The following is a 7217-nucleotide window of genomic DNA, read 5'->3' as shown; positions in this document are numbered from 1 at the left end:
ATTGTTACAGGGCTATTCATCCTATTTAATTGTCAGGGGTTTTCTAAATGTATTTGTTCAGAAGCAAAATCCATTAAAGGCAGCCTATACTAGATTGGTGTGTTTTGGAATTAAAGACTTCCTCCCTACAAAAGGGCAAAAAACAAGTACGTTGTGTTATCAAAGGCTTTCATCTATCTAAATATAAATAAAAAATGTAATGTTCGTTTGTGGGATTAACATAACTCAAAAACCACTGGACGAATTGACACCAAATTTGGACACAAGACACCTAACAACCTAATGTATGTTCTTCACTCAAAAAAAATTGATTTTGTCATTTAGGAGTTGTAGTTGCTGTGATTTATAGTTCACCTACAATCACAGAGCATTCTGAACCCCACCAACGATAGAATTGGGCCAAACCTCCCACACAGAACCCCCATGTGGGCCACAGTAACACGTAGCAGGGGGCAGCTAGTACAATCATAGAACTGGAAGAGGCCAACTCCCTGCCAAAACCAGGAAAATCACATTCAAAGCACCCCCGACAGATGGCCATCCAGCCTCTGTTTAAAAGCCTCCTAAGAAGGAGCCTCCATTATGGCCCGAATCACTGAGTAGATGTGAGCCTCCATTATGGCCGGAACCACTGGGTTGCTGTGAGTTTTCCAGGCTATATGGCCATGTTCCAGAAGCAATCACTCCTGACGTTTCACCCACATCTATGGCAGGCATGCTCAGAGGTTGAGAGGTCTGCTGAAAACAAGGCAAGGGAGATTTATATATCTGTGGAAGGTCCAGGGTGAGAGAGTTCTCCAACAGACAAGAGTTCTTTCTCCCTCCCTGGATATTCCACAGATATATAAACCCCACTTGTTTAGTTTCCAACAAGCCTCACAACTTCTGAGGATGCCGACCATAGATGTGGGAGAAACGTCAGGAGTGAATGTTTCTGGAACATGGCCATACAGCCCTGAAAACTCACAGCAACCCAACATGTACTTTTTCTTAAGTTATGTGTGTCAGCTGCAAACTAAGTTTGTCTCTCTATGCGTTCATGATGATGCGTGTGAGAGAGAGACAGTGAGGAGCATCTCAACAGATAATTTTTTTAAGTACCGCTTTCTCCTTGAATTAAATGACTCATTTATCACTTGGGAAATAATGTTGAAGGCACTAACTGAATTGGGGGGTGGGGGATATACGTAGATACTTTTGAAACAGTAAGGCTTTATACAAACAAAATAATAGGACAGCTCAGGAAACACAATCGGGGTTTCTGCAAATGAATCTAGTGGCCATGCTTAATGATGTCAGAAGCTAGGCAAGGGGCCTCTGTCCCTTTAAGAGAGAGCATCCTTGGGGAAGGCCTGGCCTGTATGTTCTGTGCAAAGAGAAGCCTTGGGTTTTGCTGGCAGTTGTGAGTGGCAGCCCACCCAAGCCAAAGGAGTTTTCCCAGAGGCCCGCCTTTGGGACTGTTCTGCCTTCCTGGCCTATCCAGTCTCTTGACCCACCCAGGCGCCTCCCATACAGTATCCAGACCCCCTCCTCAATACACACACAGGCACCCAGCCATTCTTGCCCACCCTCTCACCTTCCCGCCATCCACCCTTCCCACCCACCCCCTCCCTCGCCTTCTTTTCTATGGAGAATATTCTCGGGGAGCGAGAGGGGAAGGAAGGAAGGAGATATCAAGGAGGCCTGTCAGTTCAAAGCCTTTTAGGGGTTGTTTGAAAATCCTCTCTTCCCGTCAAAAGCAGGCAGCCCTTGTATTTGAACAGCTGCTTTGAACAGTGGGGGGGGGGGGGATAAGGAGAAGAAGGGCTGAGCTGAGAAAAGAAAAGAATAGGAAAGCTTGGAGGGAGAGAGAGAGAAAGAAGGAGGGAGAGCAAGAAGAGAAACCCTTCGCGGTTTCTCTGCCCAAGACACCGCCCCACCAAGCCCCTTCTCTGTGGGCAGAAGAACGGAAAGAAAAGCTCCGGGGACCTCTAATCCGTCAGGGTCAGCCACACGCGGGACTCACACACGCGGGGCTCGCCCACGCCGCGCCCTGGACCCGACGCCCTTCCAAGACCCGGCGGGTTTCTCAGACCGCCCTCGCCTCTCCCCCGGCTCTCCAGCCTCGCTCCCTCCGCCGCCTCCTTCTCCTCCTCCTCTTCCTGCGTGGCTCCCGAGTTTCCTCCACGGAGAACAAGTCAGCCAGCCAGAGAAGGAGGCTTAGGAAACAGCCTTCCAAGACAGGGCGAAGCCAGAAAAGATGGGGAAGCGGAGGCGGGACTTGTGCTTGCAGCCTCACCGGAATTCACCCACTTACGCTCTGAGTGGTCCGTCCCGCTGGGGGAAGAAGCACACGGGAGATTTCACGGCGCGGACGGAGGGGGAGGGAGAGAGGGGGAAGGAAGGACGGAGGATTGTGTGCCAAGAAAACCAGCATCGGGGAGAGGGCGGGTAAGAATCCGTGGGAAGGAAGGCAAAGGAAAGGGATTCGCGGCTTTGGAAAGAGCCCGCGCTTTGGTGCGTGGGCGTGAGCGTGGGAGCCGGCGGGAGCGCGCCCGTCCGCGCCGCCGCGAGCAAGTTTAGGCTTTGAGTTGTTTCCCTTCCTCGCCCTCTTCCCCAACACAAAAACATGTTCATTAATGTGCAATTTCGCCTAAAATATGCGCACGGAACTTGCGCCATCCAGCCAGAGTTGTGCGAGAGCGGCGTAGTGGCTTGAGCTCTGGACTCTGGGGACCAGGGTTCGCGTCACGGAGACCCACTGGGTCGAGTCACACACACTCAGCCCCTGGCAATCCCTGATAGGGTCGCCATACGTCGGAAATGGCTGGGACTAACGCTGGCAGTGGCGCTGGTGGCAAAGGGACCTCCAGAAGAGAAGGGGGATGGAAAGAAGAAAAGTTAATCCGAGACAGAGAGTTCTGATTAGGCCCTGGGGTCGAGCCCCATCCCGGTTTGCCAGATTGGGGGCCTTGCTGCTCGCCTCCTTCTCTCCCAAGGCCCGCCCGCTCAGCGTGAAAGGCGAGGGCTGATTTCATGAGGCTTGTTAAGATCTGACCGGGAATAGAAAAGAGAAATGCTGGCCGCTTTCCACTGGCTTTTCAACTCATGCCAGGAGTGGGCTGGCTTGTGGGGAGATCTCTCTATTCAAGTGGACTGCCACAGTTGTGGGGGGGGGGGGAGGAGAGGGAGGGGTGAGGGGAAGGAAGCCACGGCGGGATACACTGTCCACCCGCCCCCTCCCTCCCTCCCCCCCTCCTCGTCAGGCCCAAACCCCAGCCAAACACCACCAGCCGAAACTGAATCCAAACAGAGTGAATTGTAGCTCTTTCCACTTTCCTGGCATCTTTCATTCTTTACTTTCCAGAACGTGTGTGTGTGTGTGTAAACAGAACAAGGACGGACATACACACACATACTTGTACTGTTTATAGCAGTCCTTCGAGATTTTCTGAAGAAAGCCATTCAACGTCTTGGATGCAATTTTTTTAAAAAAACTATAGAAATGTTAATTAAGAAAGCAAATAAGCACAAGCGAAGTTGAAACAATAGTCAAGTCGACGATCCCCCCCCCCCCCCCTTGGATAAACGCAGCCCTCTTCTGAGAAACCGGAATACCAGGCAGTATTAAATGTGTTGGATTGCTGTGAGTTTTCCAGGCTGTACGGCCATGTTCCAGAAGCATTCTCTCCTGATGTATCGCCCACATCTATGGCAGGCATCCTCAGAGGTTGTGAGGTCTGTTGGAAACTAGGCAAGTGGAAGGCTTCCATAGCCGGAATCACTGGGTTGTTGTGATTTTTCCGGGCAGTATGGACATGTTCCAGAAGCATTCTCTCCTCACGTTTCACCCACATCTGTGGCAGGCATACTCAAAGGTTGTGGTGATCAGCTGCAACCTTCACACTTGCCTCAAGCAGACAAGAGTCCTTTCTTCCAACCTGGACATTCCACAGATATGTATAACTTCACTGGCCTAGTTTGCAACAGACCTCACAACCTCTGAGGATGTCTGCCATAGATGTGGGTGAAACGTCAGGAGAGAATGCTTCTGGAACATACAGCCCGGAAAACTCACAGCAACCCAGGGATTCCGACCATGGAATCTTTAGACTATATATTAAATGTATTGTTAGTTTTGTTTGAATACTTAAGGGGGAAAAAGAGGAAGTAAGAGAGTGAAGCTTTTCTAAATTCTCAACACTACATTTGAATAAAAATAGGAATTCAGTGACTCAACAACCAACCCCCGGTCCATGAATCTTTTCCGAAACTAATATGAGAGGAACATAATCCAGTATTAACATTTTTGGCCAACTGGGTTGTTGTAAGTTTTTCGAGCTATATGGCCATGTTCTAGAAGCATTCTCTCCTAACGTTTCGCCTGCATCTGTGGCAAGCATCTTCAGAGGTAGTGAGGTCTATTTTTGGCCAAGTTTCAGACTTTCTTGGGGGCTTGTCCTTTCCTTGCGTCCTGCTGGAGCGAGCTCCCCCAGTGATCTGAGCCTGGGATTTGAGGTATGGGAGATGGAGGATGCTTGTTTCTGTGTTTTGGGTCCTACTGGTCTCCTTCCATCCTGTGTACACTCCATACGCCTCCCTTCGAACTCATAGGGTCAGACTGCCAGCCATGGATCCCGGGGACTGAATAGGCTCCACTCGTCCCATCTGCTCGGACTTTTTCCTCCCTCCCTCTCCGAAACAGTCCTCCCGCCTTTGCTGGACCAAAACGTTACACCTCTCTTCCTTTCTGCGATGACTTATCTTGCCTAGGAGGCACTCCTCTCATCCAGGGAAGATTTCCAGCCTAGCACTCTTCCCTAGCAGGAGGATAAATTACGAACTTCTCTGGCAGGAAGGCTACTCTTTGCTGGTGAAGGTTGTAAATACTCCCTCCCCAGGAGACTTTGAGTACATCCTACCCTATAGAACAAGCATGGGCAAACTTCGGCAGTTCATCCAGGTGTTTTGGACTTCAACTCCCACAATTCCTGGCCTCAGGCCCCTTCCTTTTCCCCCTCAGCAGGAAAAGAATCAGTGCATTTTGACACCACTTTGACTGCCATGTCTCATTGCTATGGACTTCTGGAATTTGTAGTTTTACAAGGTCTTAGGCATTTGCCAAAGAGTGCTGGTGTCTCAGCAAGCTACAGATCCCAGAAATCCATAGCTATAATGATGCCATGAGACCATTGGGCTCAGGACTTGGAGATCCTTCCCAAGAAAGCCTCTCAATAACTTGTAGAGGATCCGTTAAGGCAGTGGTTCTCAACCTGGGGTCCCCAGATGTTTTTGGCCTACAACTCCCAGAAATCCCAGCCAGTTTACCAGCTGTTAGGATTTCTGGGAGTTGAAGGCCACAAACATCTGGGGACCCCCGGTTGAGAACCAGTGCGTTAAGGACTCTAACCCTAACCCTAAGGACTGACCAGGCTGATCTCTTATTCATCCTCCAGCTGCTTCACTTGTTATGTTGACCAGAAGGTTATCTCTCCAGGCTAGTAATCCCTTTCACCTTGGAAGTTGAGGACTGCTTCAAGGTGTGTACAATGGCAGTGCTGTAGCATATGATTTAAGAACAGTCTCTGCCCTGGAGTGTGGTAGAGGTTCCATCTTTGGGGGCTTAAGCAGAGGCTGGGTGGCCATCTGTTGGGGGTGCTTTGAATGCAATTTTCCTGCTTCTTGGCAGGGGGTTGGCCCATGAGGTCTCTTCCAACTCAATGATTCTACTATGATAACATAGAAATACTGGACCACTCTAACAACCACTATGTCAGACTACATAGAGAAGCCATTGAGATCCACAAGTATGCGGGCAATTTCGACAGAAAGGGGGAACCGATGGCATTGAATAAAATTTGGCTACCAGTATTTTTTAAAAAAACCCACTAAAATCAGGACAGTAAATAAAGAACAACACTCTGAAAACAGGGGAATTCCAGACAGGAATCAATCAGGGCCAGCTAACACCTCCCAACAAAGGATTCCCCCAGGTAGGAATCAGTCAGGCTTTGAAGCTGCAAGCCCATTCAATGGCAACATTCATACTTGCTTCAAACAGACGTTTTTCCCACAACTATGGCAGGCACCCTCAGAGGTTGTGAGATCTGTTGGAAACTAGACAAGGGAAGTTTATATCTGTTGAAGGTCCAGGGTGAGAGAAAGAGTTCTCCAACAGACAAGAGTTCCTTCTCCCTCCCTGGATATTCCTCAGATATATAAACCCCACTTGTTTAGTTTCCAACAAACCTCACAACCTCTGAGAATCCTTGCCATAGATGTGGGTGAAACATCAGGAGAGAATGCTTCTGGAACATGGCCATACAGCCTGGAAAACGCACAGCAACTCAATGGCAGTGCTGCCAGAAATCTAGATAAGTAGACCCTACCAAGATCTGGATAAATCTAGAGAACAGGCAACAACAACACTTTGAATTATTATAATGTTTTCTAATATTGGGAGTGAAAGGGGGAAGTGGAATGAGGCCAGGCTCCCTGCCTTGCTTATTCAACTCCGACCGGACCGACGTGGTCTGTTTTGAGGAGAAGAAAAGAGAAAGAGAAAGAAAGGAAAGTTGCTGGTCTGTAAACACGCTGGTGGTCCCAGAGGAAGGAGGGAGGGACGGAGGGAGGGAAGACCTGGGCGGGAAGAAGATGCCTTGGCTTTGGCTCTGGGCTCGGAGAGGGGCTCTTCTAAGCCCTGTGAAATGGCGAAGGGACCCTCGTTTAGTTCTCAAAGGCAGCACCTGCTGCTCCCGGGACAGGTCGGTGGGCTGGCGGGAGAAAGAAAGACCCCGTCCCCAGGGAGGACAACTCCCTCCCCTTCCCAGCCCTTCTCTGGCTTAGCCATTGTGGGCAAGGGAGCAGCAGCTTTCTGAACGCCAGACCCGAGGCGGGGGTGGGAGAGGGTCCGAGTGGGATGGAAGACAAGGGTGGGAAGTAAGGTGCCCTTGCTTGGAAGAGGTAAAGAAACACACAGAGGCGGAGGGGCAGGGGTGACCCTCCTCTTCTCCTGCTCCTCAATTAGGAAGCTTCCACCAGGAAGCGCCCAACCTGCCTTTAGTTTAGGAAATGAAAGTTTGCCAAATCAGCCCGTTGCGGGTCGGGGTGCCGCGGCAGGGAGGCAGGGCGAGGGTTCAAAACAACAACACCAACAGCAATGACAGAAGCCCTACTATTCCACCGCCCCCCAGTAAAGGGAGAAAAGTCGACGGAGGGTAGTTTTCCAGGACTGCTTC

Source organism: Anolis sagrei, chromosome 1 (genome assembly GCF_037176765.1).
Source record: "Anolis sagrei isolate rAnoSag1 chromosome 1, rAnoSag1.mat, whole genome shotgun sequence".
In the NCBI taxonomy this organism is placed as follows: Eukaryota; Metazoa; Chordata; class Lepidosauria; order Squamata; family Dactyloidae; genus Anolis; species Anolis sagrei.
This window is presented reverse-complemented; position numbering follows the sequence as displayed.